Source organism: Dromiciops gliroides, chromosome 6, assembly GCF_019393635.1.
Source record: "Dromiciops gliroides isolate mDroGli1 chromosome 6, mDroGli1.pri, whole genome shotgun sequence".
Taxonomy (NCBI): domain Eukaryota; kingdom Metazoa; phylum Chordata; class Mammalia; order Microbiotheria; family Microbiotheriidae; genus Dromiciops; species Dromiciops gliroides.
Window position 1 is genome coordinate 4,262,833 of NC_057866.1, and position 24,406 is coordinate 4,287,238.

Here is a 24,406-nt window from a genome sequence, read left to right on the forward strand (position 1 = left end):
ATTTCTTTTTTTATTGTCCCTAGCTTTATTAACCTCACTTGTGTTTTAAATTTGTTCCCATTAATAAACCCTGTTTGTTTGTTGAAAAGAGGCTGTTAATCTCCTTTCTTACCCTAATATGATGGCAAGCCGCCCAATTAACTCTCCCCCTTACTAAATTTGGCCCTTAAAGATGTAATTGAATGGGATTCAGGAAACCTGGGTTCCAGAGCACAATGTCCTAGTACCATACAGGTCACTTCAGAGAGGCATCTCAGACAGGAGCCTCCCTGACTGTCTTGGAACAAAAAAAAAGCTTGGGAAGATGGGATACATGTGTGCCACCCTTCTGTCTCCCTCACCCCAGATCCATCTGATTGGTGGCCGAGTATTGTTGATTCTGTATTAAAGCCCTCACATCCCCCTTTATCCACTCTCAAATAGTCACCAACTCATGTCAGTCCCTCATCGCCTTTTGCCTGACCCATTGCAATAGTCCCTAATTGGTGTTCCTCAAATCTCATCCTTCTCCAATATGCCTTCCACATGACTGCCAGTGTCATTACCCTGTTCTAGAAGCTCCAGGGACTTTTCTAAAATAAAATCAAATCCCCTTTGTTTGGAACTTAAAACCCTTGACAATCTGTCTCCAGCCTACATTTCCAAATATATTCCCTTTCTGAATGTTGTTCCAGTTGGGCAGGCTCACTCATCATTCCTGGTGCATGTCATTCTATCTCCTTCCTGTCTTTGCCCAGGTATTCCACCTTTCCTGGATTGCTCTTCCCTCCCAACTTTGACTCTCAGAATGCCTAGCTTCCTTACAAGCATATCTCAGGTATCATTTCCTATGTAAGACCTCTCTTCATCCCACTCCCATCTCAGCTGTTAATTTTCTGCTCTCTGAAGTTTGCATTGTATTTAGCACATATTTGAAGATCTGAATATATGTTGTAGTATGTAAGCAATGTAAGAGCAGAGAACATTTCATTTTTAACTTCCAATCCCCAGCACATAAAAGAATACCTGACCCATAGTAGGAGTTTCATAGAGTTTTGTTAAATTCAGGCTTCCCAACATAATGCCAAGAGCCAAATGACCCACTTTGTCCTGGCTCCTAATCTCTGCAGCATCTGTCTATTTGGAGCATCCTGGTCTCTACCATAGCATCATTCTCTGTCTTGAGTTCTTTTCCCCAAAATAAAGGACCTTAGGACTCCAGCAGAGCCCTGAGCTGTCAGGGGGACCCTGGGTACTTGAATTCAGCTCCAGTCACCCAAGGTGTTTCTAGGGAAAGCACAAGTTGACACTCCAAGGTGGAAGGACCCCAGAAAGTCCTGGGAGGAAAATGGTAGTTGGAAGAAACCTTTCATAAACTTCTTCAAATATTTATCTGCATTTCCATGGTACCTAATGATACCAATAAACTCTATGGCTATTACCTTCTGGACTTTTATCTAAGCCAGTTCATCATTTGAGATCAAGAACATGGAAGCTGGCTCTTGGTAAGAGACTGACCTGATTTCTTCACAGTGAGATGGAGCAAGGTGATTAGAGAATTGCCACTATTTAAATAATTTCTGATAGAATTCCACAACATTTCCACCAAGCTGCTTCTGAACCTGGAGACAGAATTAATAGACAAGCCAGTAACAGACAGGCAGAAGGGCTAGCCCTGTAGTACTTCCATAACAAGTTGATCTAAATTACCTGGAGGTTGCTTCTGCTCTTGAGATTCTGTGGTTCTATCCCAGTATGTATCCAGGATTATTTATTTAGATGAAACACTTTTTCCTGAGATTGACTGGAATAAAGAGCACAAAGCCAGAGATATATGCTAGAAAATGACCTCACCATCTTTCTCCTACTATTCCAAGTATTCATATTTCCTTCAGTTGCTCTTTTGATCTGGGCTGAATTCTGATATGTGCTCTGCCTTCTCCACCAGGTTCTCCCCTCTCCAGGGGCAGCTAGGTGGTACAGTGGATAGAGCACTGGCCCTGAAGTTGGGAGGAACTGAGTTCAAATCTCACCTCAGGTACTTACTCACTGTGTGACCCTGGGAAAGTAGCTTATTTGCTATCCAGGGTTATCTTCACTCATCCTGATATAGATCTTGCCACTGGACCAAGATGACTCTGGAGGAGAGAGTGAGGTTGGTGACCTTGCACGTCCAAATTCACTGCAAGTCATGACATCACTGATGTCACAGTCCCTTTGGAGAATGAAGGACAAACAACTTCCCCTCTCCAAGGCATACTTCACACACTATTGTGTATTGTAGTTGTGCAGGTTAGTATCTCCACTTTGTATCTTCTGCTCTGCTTGGTTTCAACTCCAAACAAAATCCAACCCCTCCAAGTTAAGCTCATCACCTCTAATCTCACCAACCTACTGATAACTCAAGACTTGATGGACCCCACCTCTTTCAGCCTTCTCTCCTTTCTGATTGGAGGGCTGAAAGGTGGACCACGAAACTCCTCCCAATGCCTTCCTTTATAGAGAACAGAAATGGGACTTTGGGACTCACTTCAATCTGCATCTGCTGCTCTTCCAGGTGCCCCACTATTGTCTCTCCCTTGCCCCTGCTTTCCTGCCTTTTGTGTGTATCTCTCTCATTAGATTATATCCTCCTTGAGGGTAGGGACAGACATTTTAAAAAATTGTATCCAGACTGCTTAACTCAGTGCCTGATATACAGCAGGGACTCCATAAATGTTTATTAGACTGGATTGAATCATTTAATCTTCTTCCACAGTCTGTCCACAAGCCTCTGGTGACCTCACTCTCAACAGAAGTGCCCTTGTGGCTTGGGGGTTAGGAAGCCAAGTGAGTTAGGACATGAAGCCTCCATTTCCTGATCACGTCTTCCCATCTGTCTTCAATAACAAGCCTTTGGTTTGGGAAATAGCTCTATGGGACTATTCTCAGGATTCTCCTCTGCTCCAGTTTCTAGGTAAATACTTTGGTTACAAGCAGGTAAAGTTGGGTCCTCAATGTGGCTGAGCCGTGGCCCACTTTGCATCTCTCTGCTCAGAGGCAGATAAGGTGAAGCTCTTGAAGTGAGTGGTGGTGATTAATTGGTGAAGTCTACCTGTTCCAGGACATCTCAGGAAATGAGGACACTTAAAAATGGGCTTGCCAAGTATGCAAATGGCATGAAGCACTTCCGCTTGGCTGAAATGCTGGGCAAGGCCAAGGGGAACAAACCATGGGAAGGCCCAGGGAAGTGGTAAGTGAGTTTCAAGATGGAGAACTATTAGATGATGCCCTTAGGAAAGGCTACCCCATACTGTATTGAGAGGATGATGGACCCTGGGCTCTGACAGCTGGATGTGCCATTCAGGCCAAAAATGCCAGGGGAAAACTAGGTAGCCTCCAATCTATGGAAACAACCCAAATATGGACCTTCACTGCCCTGAAGCTCTACAGCTTCTACCCCTGGGTGCCTTGTAAAGGTGTGGTCACCACAGACCAAGGTACTGAGGAAGGACAGCTAAAATGCCTGAGGGTATGGTTAGGATGACAGGCAGAAAAGAGGATGACTGGAAGGGGATAAGGTGATTGTGCCATAGGACATTCTGCAGGAGACAGAGGAATGGATGCAGACTTCTCCCCAAACCCTTACCCTTAGGTCCCTCCTTTGGACTTGAGGGATACCCAGAGTTAGCAGCCATGACCTGGATGAAGATCCAGCAAAGAAGACAGACAAGGAGTGGTCATATAGGTAGGAGGGGAATGGAGAATAGGGTCACAAAAACCTAGGGAGAATATCATGGAAATTATAGAGAGAGAGAGAAGAGTAGAGAATGTGCCAGTGATTGAGGGTGCAATCTGTTGGAGACGATGGAAAGGCATAGGATGAAGAGCATATGTGTAAGTGTTGGCCTCAGCCAGGGCTGTTGTCAGGGAGGGCAGCATGGAGAGACCCAGGATGATGGACATACAGGAGCATGCACAGACACACTCTCCTCCCTTTCTAATAATTCAACAAACATCCATTGATCACTTACTTCATGGGATTTCTTGATTGATTTTCTCTCCCAAGGTATTCATTTAAATCATAAATCCCCTTCCAGGGGGTACATGTGCTATATAAAGTACACTTGAAGATCAGAAACTGCTTTAGAGACAAAGAAAAAAGACAGAATTGATAGTAGGCTTAATTATTGGGGGTCTGAGGGGAAGAGCCCCCAGATAACAGAGGATCAGGTCACCACTGGGTCTGGGAGTCCTACACCTGGGACCACCATTCACCCAGAGCATGGATTCACTGGAAACATTCTTTAATGGGTAGTAAAATAGCAGCTAGAGGGCGCTTCATTGGATAGAGTACCAGACCTAGAGTTAGGAAGACTTGTCTTCCTGAGTTCAAATCGGACCTTAGACACTTACTAGTAGTGTGACTCTAGGCAAGTCACTTCACCCTGTTTGCCTCAGTTTCCCCATCTGTCAAATGAGCAGAAGGAAATGGCAAAGCAGTCCCCTATCTTTGCCAAGAAAATCCCAAATGGGGTCATAAAGAGTGGGACGTGACTGAAAAATGACCGAAGAACATGCTAGGCCACTGAGCTAGAAAGGACGTTAGAAATCAGAGTCCAAGCTTGGTTTCCAGGCAGAAAAGGGAGCAGTATGAGGCAGTGGAATGTGTCCTGGTTTGGAGTCAGAAGAATGGAGTTCATGTCCTGGCTCTGAAGCTTTATAATGCTGCCTAAAAGACTAAAGCTTGCTGCACCTCAGGCTTCCTCCACGGGGAGGAAAGAGAGACAATCCCTGCAGTGAGTGACTGGCCCTTAGCTCTCCGCCAATGATCAGAGGGGCCTGTGAAGCTGAGGCCCAGGGTGGTGAAGGCATTTGCCTGGCTTGGAAGCCAGCCCTTCTGTCTCAGAGTCCCACACGCTTCCCGCTGCCTATTGCCTTCCATCATAGCCTCCGCAGTATCTCTCCTGAGAGCTAACAGACAATCTGGAATCCCTGAGAATGAGGCCTCCCTCAGATAACTTCCATCTCTCTGGGGAGATCCCGCCTTGGTCAGGGCTTGAGTGAGTGGAATGGGAGGCAGATTAAGAGCTTCTCCTTTGCAAGTTGCTGGGGCTTCCTGACTTGGAGATGACATTAGCAGTGGCCAAACCAGCAGCTCTTGTCACTAGCAGGAAGCTTGCAGTGGTTCTTCCCTCCCCAACCCTCACCACACTCCCTGGACTTTGCTAGCAGGACCCATTCCCTTGGCAAGCCTGGGTGCCTGTTCATGGGGACAGTAGCAGGTGGGGCCTGCAGGAGGGGTGGAAGCAACCCAAATCCACACCTGACTGGGGTATCAGGGACAGGCATTAGAGCTGTAAACTCTATCCAAGGATTCTGGAACTAATGTCAGGAAAAAATATCAATTGCTCACATTTCTAAATTAAAATTTAATGCTAAATTAAATTATAATTAAATTTAATTCTAAATTGAAATTTAATTCTAAAATTAAAATTTCTAAATTGAAAATTAAAATTTGCAAATCACTTTGCAGACATTATCTCATGTGATCTTTCTAACAACCCTCTGAGGAAAGTGCTATCATTATTCCCATTTTGAAGAAGCTGCAGCTGAAAGAGGTTAAAGAATTTCCCTTCACTCATGTGGGTATAGTAATATATTTTGCCCTGAGGGAAAGTGGAAGGAAGGAGATGGGGGTGAAGGAAGGGCAGATTGGGGGAGGGGGGGTAAAAAGCAAAACACTTTTGAGGAGGGATAGGGTGAAGGAAGATAGAAAATAGAGTCAATATCAAGGGGAAGGAATAAGATGGAGGGTAATACAGTTAGCAATAGTATCTGTGAAAGAAATGATGAGCAGGATATCAGAAGGACGTATGAAAAATGCAAACCATCAACTGAGGAAGAACTGATGGCATCTAAATACAGATTGAAGTATAATTGTATTTGTTAGCTCTTCTTTCTAAAGTAATTTTATCTATTTTCTTTCACAACCTGACTAATGTGAAGATGTTTTGCATAACTGCACATGTATGACATATTGAATTGCTGGATTTCATAGGGAGGGTCAAAGAGGGAGGAAGGAAGAAAATTTAGAACACAAAATTTTAAAAAATCAATGTGAAAAGAAATGATGAGCAGGAGGAGTTCAGAGGAACCTGGAAGGACTTACATGAACTGATGCTGATGAGAGGAGCAGAACCAGGAGAACATTGTACACAGTAACAGCAACATTGTATGATGAACAATGGTGATAGAGTTGACTCTTTTTAGCAGTGCAATGCTCCCAAACAATTTCAAAGAACTTCATGATAGAAAATGTTCTCAACATCCAGAAAAAAGAACTGTGGTTTATGAATGCATATTGAACCATACTGTTTCTACTTTTCCCTTCTATTTTGAGGTTTTCCCCTTGTGTTCTGACTCTTGTTTCACAATATGACTAATGCAGAAATATGTTTAATGTGATGGCACATATATAACCTATATCAGATTGCTTTCTGTCTTGGGGAGGAGGGAAGGAAGGGAGGGTGGGAGAAAAATTTGGAACTAAAAGTCCTATGAAAACAAATGTTGAAAACTATCCTTATAGGTAACTGGAAAATAATAAAATACTTTTATTAATTAAAAAAAGAATTTGCCTTGCCACACAAAGGGAAGGTTTGGAACCAGGTCTTTGTGATTCTAAATCCAATCTACTGTGCCACATAGCTACAAAATTTATTACTGTTATTATAGTAAAAATAATTATTATTGCTATCACCAATGTCATTTCACAGATGAGAAATGAAGCTTAAGGCTTCACATTTGGTACAATATTAGTAGTCAGCATTAACATAGTCCTTTAAATTTTGAAAAGTACTTTACCCATATTCTCATTTGATTCTCACAACAACCTTGTGGGAAAGAAGCTATTATAAAAAGAAACAAGCATCATATTACAGAAAAGAAAATAATTCAGAGTGATGTGCCCAGGGTCACATAGTTCACTGTGGTAATGATAAGTCTTCATTAGCCTTCCAACCTTGGCCCAACCAAGCACTAATAGCACCCACCTCTGAGAAGGCTATAGGTAAATCTCTATTTCAAAACATAACAAAACAAAAACACAATGTTTTTAGTTCTTGGCAATAACAAAAGTTTTATGTACAAAACTGACTATAGGACCAAACCTCTGGCAAAGCCCTGTTCATGATGCCCTTTGCAGGGTCCCATCAATATCAACAGAGTAACCAAGGTAGGCTTAGTTAACCCTTGAATAAATCAGACTCTAATCACAACCTCCCTTTCCCACTTCCCATGGAAAATCAAGGTCCAAAGATAATGTAAAGAGTGAGTCTATATGGGGGAAGAGCCAAGATAGCAGAGAAAAGGCAGGGGACCTACTTGAGCTCTCAGAAAAACCCCTCCAAAGCCCATTAAATAATGCTTCAAAACAAATTCTGGAGCAGCAGAAGCCACAAAAGGATGGGGTGAAACAATTTTCCAGCCCAAGACAAACTTAGAGGTCAACAGGAAGAGTCTGTTGCACTGAGGTAAGAATGGAGATCAGTCCAAGGCAGTTCAAGCCCCAGAAGAGCCAGAGCAGGCCTTGGGGGCAACTGAATCTGTGGCTACAGTGGTAGCAGTGGAAGTTTCTGGATCTCTCAGCCCATAGAAAATAAGGTAGTCAGACAACTGGTCAGAAGGAGGTTATGGGTGTGCGTGTGGGAAGGGGGGCAGCTAGGTAGCACAAAGCACCAGCCCTGGATTCAGGAGGACCTCAGTTCAAATCTAGCCTCAGACACTTGACACTTACTAGCTGTGTGACCCTTGGCAAGTCACTTAACCCTTGTGAGGGCCAAATTTAATATCTGGAGAGTTAATTGAGTGCCTCACCGTAATATTGGGGTCCTGGAAATAATGAGGGACTTCTAGTTCCAAAGCTCCCTCCCGTCCAAACTGCCTTTTTAGATATTTCTCCCAGGCCACTAAGAAAGGAGCCTTACAGCCTCTTTTCCACAGATGAATCAGATTTTATTAATTGAGAATAAAATAAGCAGCACAGGTGAAATTAATAAAAATCAAAGATAAGGGAATAGGGAAAAAGAAATACGGATAACCCTCCTAGCTCTAACCTAAGTCTATACAATCCCCAACTCACTTCCAGTTAAGCTAATTCAAAAGAAAGCAGGGCTTTTATGTTAACTCACCACCTGGGGCATTTGCTCCTGCTGCTAGCACCACCAGAAAGAAGGAAGCTCCAGAAGATACCCCGACTCCCCTCAGCCAGTGTTTAATCTTCCTCCCACCAAAGGGGAGGTCCTTCAAAAACTGCCTATGGAGAGAGGTTTTCTCCTTCTGACATTAGTAGCATATGTCACTTCAGGGCAGGCCAGATGTGGCCCCTCCCAATGAGACAAAGTCAAATTCCAATAATCTTACCACAGCCTCATTGCACCACAAAAAATAAATTAATTAAATAACCAAACAAGAGATAGAAAACACCATGAAATCCAAAATGCATCATTTTGATTACATTAAATTAAAAAGGTTTTGCATAAACAAAACCAAGGCAACCAAGATTAGAAGGAAAGCAGAATACTATTGTGCTGTAAGAAATGATGAGCAGGAAGAGTTCAGAGAAACCTGGAGGGTCTTACGTGAGCTGATGATGAGTGAGATGAGCAGAAGCAGAAGAACATTGTACACAGTATCATCAACATTGAGTGTTGACCTACTGTGATGGACTATATTTTTCTCACCAATGCAATGGTACAGAAGAGTTCCAGGGAACCCATGATGGAAGAGGATCTCCAAATCCAAGGAAAAAAAAAGAAAGAAAGAACTGTGGAGTATAGATGCTGATTGAACCATATTATTTCTTTTGTTTTGGGTGCTGTTGGTTTTTTTTTTCTTTCTATTTTGAGGTTTTGCATCACTGCTCTGATTCTTTCTCTTGTAACAGGATTAATGCAGAAATAGGATTAATGTTATTATGTGTATATATATGTGTGTGTATATATATATCTATATGTATATGTATAGAGATATATAGATATAACCTATATCAGATTACCTGCTGTCTAGGGGAGGGGGGAGGGAGGGGTGGGAGGGAGAAAAATCTGAAATTGTAAAGCATGTATAAACAAAAGTTGAGAACTAAAAAATAAATAAATTAATTAATTAATTAATTTAAAAAAAAAGAAGGAAAGCAGAAAGTTGGGAAATGTTTTTTTACAGCCAGTGTTTCTGATAAAGACCTCACTTCTCAGATATATAGAGATCTTAATCAAATGTATAAGAATAAAGATAATTCCCCAACTGAGAAATGGTAAAAGCATATGAACAGGCAGTTTTCAGATGAAGAAATTAAAGCTATCTATAATCATATGAAAAATGTTCTAAATTGCAATTCCAAAGGACTCATGATGAAAAATGTTCTCCACACCCAGAAAAAGAATTGTGGAATCTGAATGCATATTGAACAATACTATTTTTTAGTTTTTTGGTTTTTTTCTTTCCTGAGGTTTTTCCCTTTTGTTCTGATTCTTCTTTCACAACATGACCAATTTGGAAATATGTTTAATGTGATTGTCCATATATAAACTATATTGGATTCCTTTCTGTCTTGGAGAGGAGGGAGGGAAGGAAGGGAGGAAGAAAAATTTGAAACTCAAATTCTTATAAAAATGAATGTTGAGGGCAGCTAGGTGGCACAGTGGATAAAGCACCAGCCCTGGATTCAGGACAACCTGAGTTCAAATCCAGCCTCAGACACTTGACACTAGCTGTGTGACCCTGGGCAAGTCACTTAACCCTCACTGCCCTGAAAAAAAAAGAAAAAAAATGAATGTTGAGAATTCTCTTTACATCTAACTGGAAAAATTAAAATAATATTAAGATTTTTAAAAAAAGAAAAGGATCCACATGTATAAAAATATTTGTAGTAGCTCTTTTTGTGATGGCAAAGAATTGGAAAGTGAGGGGGATGCTCATCAATTAGGGAACAATTAAACAAGCTGTGTGTAAGGAATTACTCTCCCCATACTAAATTTGACCCTTACATGTGGTATGTGAATGTAATGAAATACTATTGTGCTGTAAGAATAATAAGCAGGCAGATTTCAGAAAAACCTGGAAAGACTTACATGAAATGATTCTAAGTGAAGTGAGCAGAACCAAGAGAACATTGTACATAGTAACAGCAACATCGTATGATGATCAACTTTGATAGAATTGGCTCTTTTCAGCAATATGATGATCCAAGACAATTCCAAAAGACTCATGATAGAAAATGCTCTCCACATCCAGAGAAAGAACTTTGGAGTCTGAATGCAAATCGAAGCAAACTATTTTCACTTTTGTTGTTTTGTTTGGTTTTTTTAATTTTTCTTTCTTGTGGTTTTTCCCTTTTGTTCTTATTCTTCTTTCACTATAAGACTAATGTGGAAATAGGTTTAACATAATTCTCCATATATAACCTATATCATATTTGCTTGCTGGCTTGGGGAGGGGGGAGGGAGGGGAGGAAGGGAGAAAAATTAGAACTCAAATCTTACAAAAATGAATGTTGAAAACCATCTTTATGTGTAATTGGGAAAAATAAAATACTATTAAGAAGGGGGGAAGATTATCAATTTCTCCATTTTGTTTCCAAATATTCTCATCCATTTAGGATCAAGAGAGAAGAAATGCAAGAAATGCCAAAAATGCCCCAAATGCCCAAACTGCTCTATGTTCTCAGAGACACATGGCTGTGGAAGGAGAGGTAAGGCAGCCACCATCACTTCACCTTCCACCACCTAGAGACACACAAGGCTTCTCCTTCACCCAGAATACACAAGGGTAGAGAAAAGTATGAAAAGGGGCTAGATGCAGGTAAATATCAATGCTTTCAATGCTGCTTTTGTCATAAGTACATTCAGCTCTGAAGTCCATTATCAGACTCTGTTTTTGCCACAAAGCACTAGCTCCTCAGTCACTTATGGCCCAAAGAAGGCTCACCAAGCCTCCATGATATTATTCCACAGGAAATATTGTGCATGTATTAAGACTAAGTGCTCATTGGTCAGTCTTCCTATTTCATGTTCAATACTTCAATGGATCTGTGATCTTTTGGGCATTAGTAAGCTTTCCATTAATGCCCAATGCAGCCCAATTGCATCTCCTCCTCCTGTGAGACTCTGACCCACGTCTCCCCACAAATCCTTCATAGAGAAGGTCTCCAGAACACTAAACAGCTTTGGCTGGATCCCTTAGCATGCCTGGAAAGTACTGACACTTGATTATCCCTTGTTCTATCTCACCTGTTCACTTCCCTTTCTAATCCCATGCGCCCTTGATATTATCTTTTATGATTTGTCTCACATATGGATTACTGTGGGTGAGACTGCAGTTTGTGACATCTGGTGTGTGTGTTCTTCCCATTGTCCTTTGGCTGAATGTCACTTGGGTTCTTTGTAAACCATTTGTTCAGTCGTTTTCCAGTTATATCTGACTTTTCATGGCCCCACTTGGAGTTTTCTTGGCAAAGATACTGGAGTGATTTGCTACTTCCTTCTCCAGCTCATTTTACAGATGAGGAAAATGAGGCAACAGGGTTAAGTGAATTGTCCAGGGTCACACAGCTGGTGTTTGAGGTTGAATTTGAACTCAGGAAGATAATGTTCCTGGCTTCAGGCATGGAGCTCCATCCACTGCACCAATTGGCTACCTTTGGAAACCACAATGTTCTATTTAAGCTTTGTCTTATAAATTCTTTTGGTTAATTTCTTTCAGTAACCTTTACATCATATGGCACCATGGTAAAAAAAAATGTTCCCACAAACTGAAAAAGAAATCATATCAGTCAGTATTGTTCTGAAGAAAAAGGCAGGACTATGTACTTATCCAATAGGTCATCGCAAAAGGCCTGGTTTTGCCAGGCTTCCCTGCCAAGGCTCTTATCTTTGGTTTGCTCCCTGGGGGTTTTTGGTGGCATGTCGAAAGGTAGCTGGACGGGGAAGAGAGGGAGACCAGTGAAGCCCAAGAGTTTATGCTACTGATCTGGGCCAACAAGTCAGCTCCCCCTTCCCTCACTGATGGCCTAGTCTGAAAATGGGGCCATCAAAAATAGAAAAGCCCCAGTTCTCCTGCCAGGAACCTTCATCTCTAGACCTCAGTAACAAGCTAAGAAACACTGGACTTTGGACAAACTGCACCAAAGGTGTTTTTACAATTGAATTTCTTCACACAATTTGAATGTTACTGAACAAATTAGCTATGCTAGTTTAAAGCTAGAATGTCAACACCTGGGGAGAAGAGTGAGCAAGCACATAAAGTGTGCCTCAGTTTACACTACATTGCCGCTGCAGTGTGTGTGTGTGTGTGTGTGTGTGTGTGTGTGTGTGTGTGTGTGTGTGTGAGAGAGAGAGAGAGAGAGAGAGAGAGAGAGAGAGGGAGAGAGGGAGGGAGGGAGGGAGGGAGGGAGAGAGGAAGACCTCTGGACTTCTTATCTATTAGCTCATGAAATGGCTTCAGTACCCGTGAATCCTTTCCTTTCTAAGCACGTTCATGTCCAATTGACCTTTCAGACTGGGCCTGCCAGGGACACCAGAGCCTTGGCCTTTCCAGTAACTGGCTTTGTCTTCCTATCTGCCCTTTGCTATCTCCATTCAAGTGTGGGAAAGAAGTCTGGCCTTCATGCTCAGCAGCCGTTTTTCCAGGCTCCATTGTGCAGTCTTGGCTCTTTGCTTTTCAGAGTCACTTAGCCAATAGGGCATCCCTGAATGTGTGCTCGCTGAGGACAGAGGGCACAGAGATCCATTGCCACCCTTCTTCCAGCAGTTTTTTTCTCTGACCCAAGAAAGAAGAATTCCAGGCACTTCGGATAGCATATGGTCTACACATAAAATCAGAGAGTGAGTTCCCTGTGACTCAGTAGATTTTTATTCAGTGGCTAGAGAGTTACAGTGAAATCCATTACAGAGTCAATGCCTTTTTTATTTAAAATATATTTTTTCCTGTTTCCTCTTCGGTTATGGCCTCTCATAATTCTTCTACTGCAAATCTGCCTTGGGTTTGGAGGGATAGATCCAAACCACTTTCCTCCAGTATCTCAGGCTTAATGCTCCAACTTTTACATTTGTTTCCTCTATTCTATTCTTTTTTTTCTTTTTTTGTGTGAGGCAATTGGGGTTAAGTGACATGCTCAGGGTCACACAGCTAGTGTCTGAGGTTGGATTTGAACTCAGGTCCTTCTGACTCCAGGGTCAGTGCTTTATGCACTGTACCACCTAGCTGTCCCTCTATTTTATTCTGAAGTAATTTTCTGGCATGGAATTGAATTCTCCAGATCCACTATACAGGCCAATGACCCCGCCCCCCATTCCACAGCTAGGGATTCCTATCTTTCACCAGGGATGGGGTTTCACAAAGAGATAATGACCCACTCCATGTAAGTTCCTTGAGACACTTTTATTTTTGTCTTCCTATCTCCAGTGCATAGAACGGTGACTGGAGTAGCAGGGACTGGCAATACTCATGGCTTGCTTGCAGATAGATGATGACATTTCTTGTGCATGAGATTTGGAAATCCTGAGAGTCTCTACCCATGTTATTTGCCATGGGTGCTCTTGCCCATCCAGGTTCAGAGGATGCTAAGTCAGGCACCGGAGAAGCAACATGGGCCAGCATGGAAGCTAGAAGCCCAGCCTGGATTACTGAACCACAAGTTGTTCTCCTAGCTGCCCTTAGGCAGCCCTAAACTCTAATGCCTGAAGTATCTTTCCCGCCAGACCCATGGCCCCAAAATAACAAGGGTAATTCACAGCAATTGTTCTGATTTATTTCTCAGAATAAATAGCAGCAGGCACTCATCCCCTCCTCTCAAATCACAGCTCATTCTTGCACTCAAAACTTTATGGATCTCTTGATTAAAAAAATAAGCTTCCCTAGCAGGGTGTTTGCTGGGCCAAATTATGGGCTGGATTGATTGAGGGCTTTCTTCTGGTTAATCAATCTTCAGTTCTTCCTGCTTAGAACTGACAGGGATGACAAACCAATTTCTTTTTCACACAGGGGAGGAATTCTGGTTTCTATGAAGTCTCTGAAAGCAATGGGACATTCAAGCAGTGAGAAACAGCATGATAGAGTGAGGAGAAAAGAATGGGATCTGGGATCACAGGACATGGGTTTAAATCCCAGCACTGACACTTGCTACCTGTAGGCCCTCAGACAAGATGATCTCTGAGTCCCCTTCCAGTTCAGACATTTGATGATTCTAGAATTCTGACATTTACTGAGCTGCAGCATCTGGGTAGAGAGGGAAGCTGAGGACAACGAGAGGGGCTCAGACATGGCTCTCTATCCATCAGGTTGCCAAGGAGAACAAAGTACTTCTTAAAAATAACATCATCTCCAAGACAATCCCCAAGGATTATCGATGAAGCAGACGATCCACCCTCAAAGAAAGAACTGATAATGATGGAACCCAGACTGAAGCAGGCTATTTTCACTTTCCTTCATTTTTTTCTTTTATTCAAATTTTCATATACAAAATGATTAATGTGGTCATGTTTTACATAATTGTACATGCATAACCTATATCTGATTGCTTACTGACTCAGGGAAGGGGTGGGGAGGGAAGGAGGGGTGAAAATCGGAACCCCAAACTATAAATAAAAATATTTATTACTTTAAAAAATAAAATTAAAATTAAAAAATAACAACAAAGATGGACAAGTTTCAGTGACAACAAGGCAGAAAAAAGTATCTGAAAAGAGAGAGGAATCCTGTCCTGAGTTGGGAGGATGGAAGATGGAAAAGATGGAAGTCTTTTACTTGGATAAAGAAAAAGAAAAATAAACTTCACAGCATAGGTATGGGGAGGCATGGATAGACAACACCTCTAAGAAAGATCTAGGGGGGTTTAGCAACTTGCAAATTCAATATGTATAGAAAGTGTGAGGTGGCAGCCCCCAAACCAATGCCATTTTAGGCTTCATTAAGAAGGTGATCAGTCCCAGAAATAAGGAAGTGATAGTCCCACTATATTCTGCCCATACTGTACCTCATCTAGAGGATTGTAACCATTTCTGGATACCACAATTTAAGAAGAACATTCATGTTGGACAGTTGCCAGGAAAAAAACCTACCAGGACAGTGAAAGGCTTTGCATATGTTATATGAGAACTAGTTGAAAGAACTGAGTGTGTTTATCTTAGAGAAGACTAGAGAGACAAGAGCTGCCTTTGAGTAGCTAAAGAGTTGTTATGGGGAAGAGCGTTTAGCCTCGCCCTGCTTGAGCTCAGAGAGCTCAGGTTGGAGCCATGGTTGGATGTGGCAAAGACGTGAGTTTAGGCTTGATGTCAGGAAACACCTCCTACCCATTAGAGATGTCCCCAAATGGAGTGACCTGAGTCAGGATCTGGTGGGTTCCCCCTCCTTAGAGGACTTCAAGTGGAGGCTGGCTGACCCTTTTGGGAATATGCTATTGGGAAATTCTTGTTTGGGTCTGGATTTGGCCAGAGGCTGCTGAGGTCCCAACTGCCAAATCCCAGGATTCTCTTCTAAGACTGGGGCAGAGGGGAGAGAGGAATGGTTCTGGTGGGCTCCGCCTGGGTCAGACCATATTAGCAATCTGTTTAGCTCAGTGTGTCATATTTGAGGAGGAACAAGGACATCATACAGAATAGGGTGAAGATGCTCACATGTCACTGAAGACCATGCCATCCATAAAGCTCTGGGTGAAGGAAGTGGGGAATGATTCATCTCAAGAAGAATGGTACAGATGACAATGGGACATTCATGTGTGGAAAGAACTATTACATGGAAAAGAAATTGGAAAACTCCCTCTGCTTGGTCTCAGAGCTGGGTACTGGGATAATGCAGGGAAGAGAAGGGCTTACTAGGGGACCAATAGGCTCATCGTGGGGGGGGGCATCTTCTCAATAAGCAGAGCTTTCCAAAAGAAGGCAGTGGTTTCCCTGTGCTAGAGAGCCTCGAGAAGTCAACATGAATTAGAGAGGATTCTAGTTCAAGGATGGGCTGGGGAAGCAAGTATCTGATGTCCCATCTGACTCTGGGACGTCTATATGGGGTTATTTAACCCTGTCACTCATATGGTTTCAAAGTTATGAAGACTAAAAGTAGACAAAGTCCTCAAGTGGCGAGCCTGTTGGGAGCATGAACATTTACCAAAAAATAAAATAAAATAAAAAGCAACTTTCTCTTTGTGTTATAATGTAATAATAGATCTAATGTCAGTCAATCAGTCAGTCAACAAGCATCCACATCACATAGTGATATGTAGGTATTTGCTAAATGCTGACTATATCAATAAAAGCAGAAAGACAGTCCCTGACCTCAAGGAGCTTGCATTGTAATGGGAAAAGGCCACACACCAAGAAGAGCTGAAGTGGGGATGGAGATGATGGTAGGTGTAGAGATGAGGGAATATTGTAGGGAAAGTCCCAAGTTAGGGTTAGAGATGGAGGTGGAGTTAATTAATTAGTTGGGGCAGCTAGGCAGTATAGTGGATAGAGCACAGGGACCGAAGTCAGGAAGATTCCTCTTTGTGAGTTCAAATCTAGCCTCAGACATTTCCAAGCTGCATGACTCTAGGCAAGTCACTTCACCCTATTTGCCTCAGTTTCCTTGTCTATAAAATGAGATGGAGAAGGCAATGGCAAACCACTACAGTATCTTCGCCAAGAAAACCCCAAATGGGATCATGAAGAATGGAACACAATTGAATAACAACTGGACAACAAAGTTACTTAGTTAATGCTGAGTGAAATAACTGTTCAGCTTTGTTATAAATCATCAACCAAATCTGAAAATTATAGATTCCAGAAATGGAAAAACCACTATCCTATGAGATGTTTCTAAGCTAGAAACAGAATACAACATGGAAACTTGGCCAATTGGCTAGTTCAAGAAATAAGAGGGATGACAAGGGTGAAGGGTGAAAGCAGAATTGAAGGAATTCTTTTTTTAATGTACTTTTTATCTTTTAAAATCATAAAAGTATTTTATTATTTTCCAGTTACATGCAGAGATAGTTTTCAACATTTGTTTTCATAAGATTTTTAGTTCAAAACTTTTCTCCTCCCTCCTTTCCCTCCCCCCTCCCCAAGACAGAAAACAATCTGATACAGGATATATATGTACAATCACATCAAACATATTTCTGCATTAGTCATGTTGTGAAAGAAGAATCAGAAAAAAAGGAGGAAACCTCAAAAAAGCAAAAAGCAAAAGTAGAAACAGTATGGTTCAATCTGCATTCAGAATCAACAGTTCTTATTTCTGGATGTGGACAACATTTTGCATCATGACTTCTTTGAAATTGTCTTGAATCATTGCACTGCTGAGAAGAGTCAAGTCTATCACAGTAGGTCATCACACAATGTTACTGTTCCTGTGTACAATGTTCTCCTGGTTCTACTCACTTCACTCAGCATCAGTCCACTTAAGTCTTTCCAGGTTTTTCTGAAATCTGCATGCTCATCATTTCTTACATCACAATAGTATTCCATTACATTCATATACCACAAACTTGTTCAGCCATTCCCCAATTGATGGGCATTCCCTCAATTTCCAGTTCTTTTCCACCACAAAGAGAGCTGCTATAAATATTTTTGTGCATGTGGGTCCTTTCCCCTTTTTTATGATCTCTTTGGGATACAGACCTAGTAGTGGTATTGCTGGGTCAAAGGGTATGCAAAGCTTTATAGCCCTTTGGGCATGGTTCCAAATTGCTCTCCAGAATGGTTGGATCAGTTCACAACTCCACCAACAATGCATTAGTGTTCCAATTTTTCCACAGCTCCTCCAACATTTATTATTTCCTTTTTTGTCATGTTAGCCAAACTGAGAGGTGTGAGGTGGTACCTCAGAGTTGTTTTAATCTGCATTTCTTTAGTCAGTAGTTATTTAGAGCATTTTTTCATATGGCAATAGATAGCTTTGATTTTTTTCATCTGAAAACTAATTGCCTGTTCATATACTTTTACCATTTCTCAATTGGGGAATAACTTACATTCTTTTTTTTTTTTTTTTAGTGAGGCAATTGGGGTTAAGTGACTTGCCCAGGGTCACACAGCTAGTAAGTGTTAAATGTCTGAGACCGGATTTGAACTCAGGTACTCCTGACTCCAGGGCTGGTGCTCTATCCACTGCGCCATCTAGCTGCCCCATGATTTACATTCTTATAAATTTGATTTAGTTCTCTACATAGTTTAGAAACGAGGCCTTTATCAGAAACACTGGCTGTAATAATTGTTTCTCAGCTTTCTGCTTCCCTTCTAATTTTGGCTGCATTGCTTCTGTTTGTTTTTTAAGTACTTTTTTGAAAGTGGTCATGAGATCCAGGTATTGTAGTATATATTTGTAATTCAGCCACTGGGGAGCATGAGATGGGTGGATTGTTTGCATTCAGGAGTCCTGAACTGCATTGGTTCTATGCCAATTAGGTGTCATCACTGTTTGGCATTAATATGGACACCCAGATAATCAGGTGTTATAGACTTGACTCTTCTCAGCAATACAATGATCCAAGATAATTCCAAAGTACTCATAATGGAAAATGCTCTCCACATGTAGAAAAAGAACTGTGGAATCTGAATGCAAATTGAACCATACTATTTTCACTTTTTTTGTTGTTTTTATTTTCTTTCTTAATGGTTTTCCCTTTTTTTCTGCTTCTTCTGACACAACATGACTAATGTTGAAATATGTTGAACATGATTGTATATATATAATCTATATCAGATTGGTTATTGTATTGTGGAGAGGGGAGGGAACAGAGGGAGAAAAATTTGAAACTCAAAATCTTTTAAAAACAAAATTGAAAAGTATCTTTACATGTAACTGGAAAAAATGAAATACAATTAATATTTTAAAAATAAATATGGACGTCCTTCCCCAGAGTGGAGGTGGGGATGTCACCAGGTTGTCTAAGGAAGAGCTGAGACTCCACAGGTCAGAAGTAGAAAAAGTCACAGCTCCCTTACTGATCAGAGTCATACTGAGCCTGTGAGTAGACCCTGTGTTTTCAGCCAGAGAAAGAGAGGGAAATGAAAGAGGAAGGGAGTGAGAGGAGAGGTGATACAGACCTAGTAGTGGTATTGCTATATATATATGATTTCTAATGGTTACTGCCATAATCTATACAAATGGTTCTGTGAAAATCTTTCTGTTGCTGTTGAAACAATAGTGGCATCATTAATTCATTCATTAAATGGCAGTTCATTAACTGATGAGTCAGCAAATAGCATTAAGCTTTTACTACACTTAAGGACGACAGGGAAATTGTCCCTGCTCTTAAAGAACTACCTCTCTACTTGAGGTGGGAATGGGTCAGAGGTAGGGACACATATAAATAAATACAAATGATATACACAGGAAGTCCAAGAGGAAAAGATCAGGAACAAGAGCTGGGGGGGAGGGGGGGGAAAGGCTTCTGCAGGAGAGAGCCCCGGAACTGCACTTTGAAGGAAACGAGGGGTCCCATGAAGTGGAGATGAAGAGGGAATCTCCTGCAACTTTGGGGTCCCTTGGGTCAAGGCACACAGTTGGGAGATGGGTGGAGCTGGCAAGCCAGTTTGGCCAGAGAGCAGCCCTGCCCCCCACCATGTCTGCATAAGCTCTGAAGCACAAAGGGGTGGCATTGGGCAACTCTGAATACTGTCTCCATCTGGCAGGAGAATCCCCACAGAATGTATAAGGATCAAAGGTGAAGTCAAGGGGAGACTTGTAGATAGAAGAGATTATTTCTCAAAGGAGCTCCAGGCAGCTGAGCCTTGTGTGCAGTAACTGAAACGGGCCTGATGAATTATTCTAGAAGCATCTTTTTTTATCTTAATGTCTTGACAGGAAGGAAGCGATGAAAAGCAAGTAGGGTTTTATGTCTGGAAAGCGGAAGTTTGGGGTCCCCTGCCCCTGCCCTAGCTGAAGGGCTAGGGGGTGGGGGGTGGGGGGTGAGGGGGGCGGTTTGTCTGGGGCCTCCTGCAACCATTCACGCACTCTTTCCATTCTCTGATTCCACGTTGTTTGGGGAGACCATGACAGTATGGGGGAGTGGGAAGAGAGCCACTGAGAGGCTGAAGTCAACCCCAGCATCGATCAGTAAGCCCCTACTGTGTTCTTAGAACTGTGAATCCAGCAGACTTGGGGTGAACTCCATCTCTGCCACTTCCTTCTTGGCTGTGGGACTTTGGGTGGACAAGGCCCACCCTCTCCCTGCTCCTCCTGTTCTTCCTCTGTCTTAAGAGGCCATCAGGGGGCGGCTAGGTGGCGCAGTGGATAGAGCACCGACCCTGGAGTCAGGAGTACCTGAGTTCAAATCTAGCCTCAGACACTTAACACTTACTAGCTGTGTGACCCTGGGCAAGTCACCTAATCCCAATTGCCTCACTTAAAAAAAAAAAAGAGGCCATCAGAGAGAATGACCTCTTCTCAATATCTCCTGGCTTTCTCATGGCCTCCCCCTGACAGGGACACTACTGCCTCTAGCCCACTTGCCCTCTGGGCCCCTCTCTTTGCTCCTTGATTCAAGGGCAGACTCAAAGGAAGACTGCTGGAGCCTCCGTCCTAGATGGACGACAGCTGGGAGCCCAAGAGGACAAGCCAACCCAGCTGTTTTATCTGGCTCCCCCATAGATGGATGAACTAAGGCCTTGCTCCCAGAGATTGGAAGCAGGCATGGATTAGGCCCAAAGGAGCTGGCCTATGGTTCCGAGCAGCTGACCAGGCTCTGAGTAGAACTCTGTTCTCTGATTACTGTTACTTCTCCAGTTTTACCCATTCAAAAGGCCAGAGGATCATACTTTTAGAGCTGGAAGGGACCCTAGCAGCCCCTGAGTCTGACTGCCTAATTGTATAGATGAGGGAATTGAGCCACAGGGAGGCTAATGACTTGCTCAGGGTCACTCAGCTAATAAACACCTGCAGTGGGATTCTACTTGGGTGGACCCAAGTCCAGGTTCAGGGTCCTGCCCACTCTCCTGCCCTGCTCTCCACCCTCCTTTACCCAGCACTTTTCAATTTTCACAGCACCTACCACTCATCCTATCATCTGAGTCTTATCACAACAGGGAAGAGGTTAGTAAATCCATTTTACAGACAGGGCACTGAGGTCCAGGGGCAAAGCTGTCTTCCCCAGGTCAGGGCCAGGACTCACACTCTGGTCATTAGACCTTTAGTTGTTGTGTTCTTTCCACTAGGACACACTCATGCCATTTTCTTTATTCCCAGGGGGAAAAAATTGTGAAGTATTACTTGTAATCAGTAAGAAGCTTAGTCTGCAGCCAAATGCCTTCATGAACTCATTAGTCCTGTTCCTGTTCTTCAGCAGAAAAGGTAAGTAATTAATGATTCATCAAGTGATGCTTTCCAGCCCACCACTCACCACATAGCAGTGAACCCCCACCCCCACCCCGGCCTGCTGGATGACAACATGTCTCCATGGCTGTCTTCCGGTGACTGATGGGGATCACCGAACCAGGTAGCCCTCAGACATCTCCTGGGCCCCCAAGACATCCCTCATTAGGATTCATGACACTTACTTTTGTCTGGATTCTGAGGACAGTTTTCACAACTAGGTCACCGGTCAGCAGGAGTGTTTGAAAAGGTGACATTATCTGGGGTCTAATGCACTAGGGAGTGAGGCTGTCAGTGAGGCTTAAGAGGATGATCTGAATGGATGATGCCATCAGACCAGGAATGGAGCTCAGCGGGGTGGGGAAAAGTTGTCATCTCTATTAGCAACTTAAAAGACAAGTAGTCCCATTCTCTGCAATCTGCTCCTTTGAGAGTCACCCATGTTCTTGTGGTACAATGAGGGGGAAAAACTGTCCCCATTCCTTCTTCAAAAAGCATCTGCCCCAACTGGGCTTCTGCCTGATTCCCATGAACAGTGTCTGTGAGCAACAGTAGATGGGTAGTGGGTTGGATTCCCAGAGAGACCCTTGGATCTCAGACCTGGGTTCCAATTTCAGCTCTAACACCTACTACCTGTGTAACCTTGAACAAGTCTCTTCACTTCTCTACATCCCAGTTTCTGCATCTGCAAAGTAAGTGGGTTGGATTGGGACAATCTCTAAGGTCTCTTTCCCCCACCCCAGCCCCGTATTGGAATATCTGAGAACTTTCAGGAAGAGTGAGGGCTCACACTTACACAAAGTTGTAAGGGAGGGAAGCAGCACAACTTATGATCATCCTCATTTAAAAGATGTGGAACCTGAGGTTTAGAGCAGTTCAAGAGACTTGCTGCCCCAGGTCACATAAATAGGAAGTTATTAGAATAGATCCTGGGTCATTCTTGCCCCAGGTCCACCCACCTAAGCTCACCACCTTAACACCTTGCCTTTCTCCCAATGGAAAGAGTACTTAACTTGGAATCTGAGGAAGGTGCAAGCCCCAAATCTACAGATGCTCCCTGACTGTAAGACCTTGGGCAAATTATCTCCCCTCTTTAAGCCTCAGTTTACTTGTCTGTAGCAGGAATATAACCAGCCCTGCTTACCTTCAACCTTCAGAATCCTTCTCTTCCTTTGAGGTGTGTCTCATTTGCCACCTCATTTTCTCCCTCTTGATTTTAAATGTATTTTTTTCAATGATCAGGCATTCAGCTTTTCTATCTCTCATTCTCCCACAAGGGAAAAAAACCCTTTTAGCAAATCCATGTCATCAAGCAAGAGAAATTTCCACATCACCCATGCCCAAAAGTGCATCTAATTCCACATACTAATCCATCAGCTCTCTATCATGAGGTGAGGAACATTAGTCATTTTCAGTCCTCTGGAATCATGTCTGATTATCCCACCTTGAATCTTTCTTTGGAGTATTTGGTCTGATCTCTCCCCTCCTTGAACTCCTTCACTCTCTGCCATAGTTCTTATTTTTCTGTGTTGTATCTCTTCGGTAGGATGCCAGCTCTTTATAAGAAAGGGTTCTTCCTTTCTTTTTTTCCTTCATTTTTGCCTTTGTCATCTCACCACCTAACATGATGGCTGACCCATAGTAAAGGATAAAGCAATCTTTAACTGATTGCAATGAAGTCTTACCCTCTCCTGTATATGCCATGATGATAGTGGCAGACTCTCAAATCAGCAAGAGAGGAATGAGTAGGATACAGTCAAGAGAATACTATCTCTGGAGTCTGAGACCTGGGCTAGAATCTTGCCTCTGATTTCCACTAACCACATGACTTTGGGAAAGTCACTTAATTTCTCAGACCCTCAGTTTCACTTGCTAAAATGAGTGCAAGGGATGAATTAGCTGACCTCTGAGGTTTTTCCCGGATTTAAGATGCTATAATCCCACAACCTTTCCAAAGCAGTCATTCTATTTATGGATAGCTCCAATTGTTAATAAGACATTCCTTAACTTGAAATGAAATCTGCTCCCCTGAATCTCAGATGAAACCATGTATGGGAAAGTGTCTTGTAAACTGTAAATGCCTCTTATTACTCCTGAGAGTTTTACTAAAAGCTGTTTAAAGTCCTTTCTCTTCACATAGCATAGCTGTCTCAGGGAACTATCACCTCTTGGGAGCATCTACGAATAAATTGGAAAATTACCTCTCCATGTAGATTTATACCACAGGTCAGTGATACAACCTGAGCAATGTCCTATCTGGATCCTCCCCTCCCAGCCCACAGTAGTTCTTTTTATTTCTAGCCTTTGAAAAGAGGGTGTCACATATCAGGAGTTAGGGAGGCCTAGGTAGAGTTCTAGAGGCGTCCACAGCACACTGATGAGCAGCTGTTAAGATCGGGCAACTCAGATCCCAGGGAAGTTCTTTGAGCTTTAATGAGACCACAGGGAAGCTGGCCAGAAAGGGTTCCTGGGGACTGTGGTCACAGTCTGGCTGGCAGAAGATAATTTGCTTTTCAGCCCAGCTGGAGTCAGAGAAGTGATATCGTGATTTGCGAATGTTCTCACTAGGCCAGCTCAATGGAGTAAGTGTTGAGAAGGAGGTGTAGGTGATAAATAGCTTTCTTAGCAGCTGAGGAGAGCCACAGCTGACCACTTTCTTCTCCTCTAACCCAGACTCTTCCAGGCTGGCTTGGAGGGAAAGGGAAGTCAAAACCAATGTTTCTTCCTTAAATTCATTCAACTATTAGAAAAGTAAAAGCTGTTGAGTCCACAATTATTTTAAGGCAGTGAGAAAAAAAATGCCATGGTGTAAAGGAAAGAAAACTGGAGTAAGGAAATCAGGAACTGGAGGCAGGAGCAGGGTATAGTTGCAGCCATTAATTGGTTGTAACTTTGGACAATTCATTTAATTCTGAGCCTCAGTATTCTCCTCTGTAAAATGGAGAGAATAGTGGTCCCTAATAGAGGGTCCTTGAATAAGATTTAAAAGCAAGATGGAAATCACTCTTTGTGCCTCATATTCCTTCTCTGTAAAATTTGAATGACAATGCCTGTAGCACTTGCTCCATGGAGTTGTTGTAAGAATCAGTAAAAACAACATAGG

The 24,406-nt window shown here is 42.6% G+C and overlaps 1 pseudogene; it reads left to right on the plus strand.

Moving 5' to 3' along the window:
• The first annotated feature begins 3,364 nt into the window (after positions 1–3,364).
• LOC122731771 overlaps positions 3,365–24,406 on the plus strand; it is a 29,561-nt pseudogene continuing 8,519 nt past the window's right edge.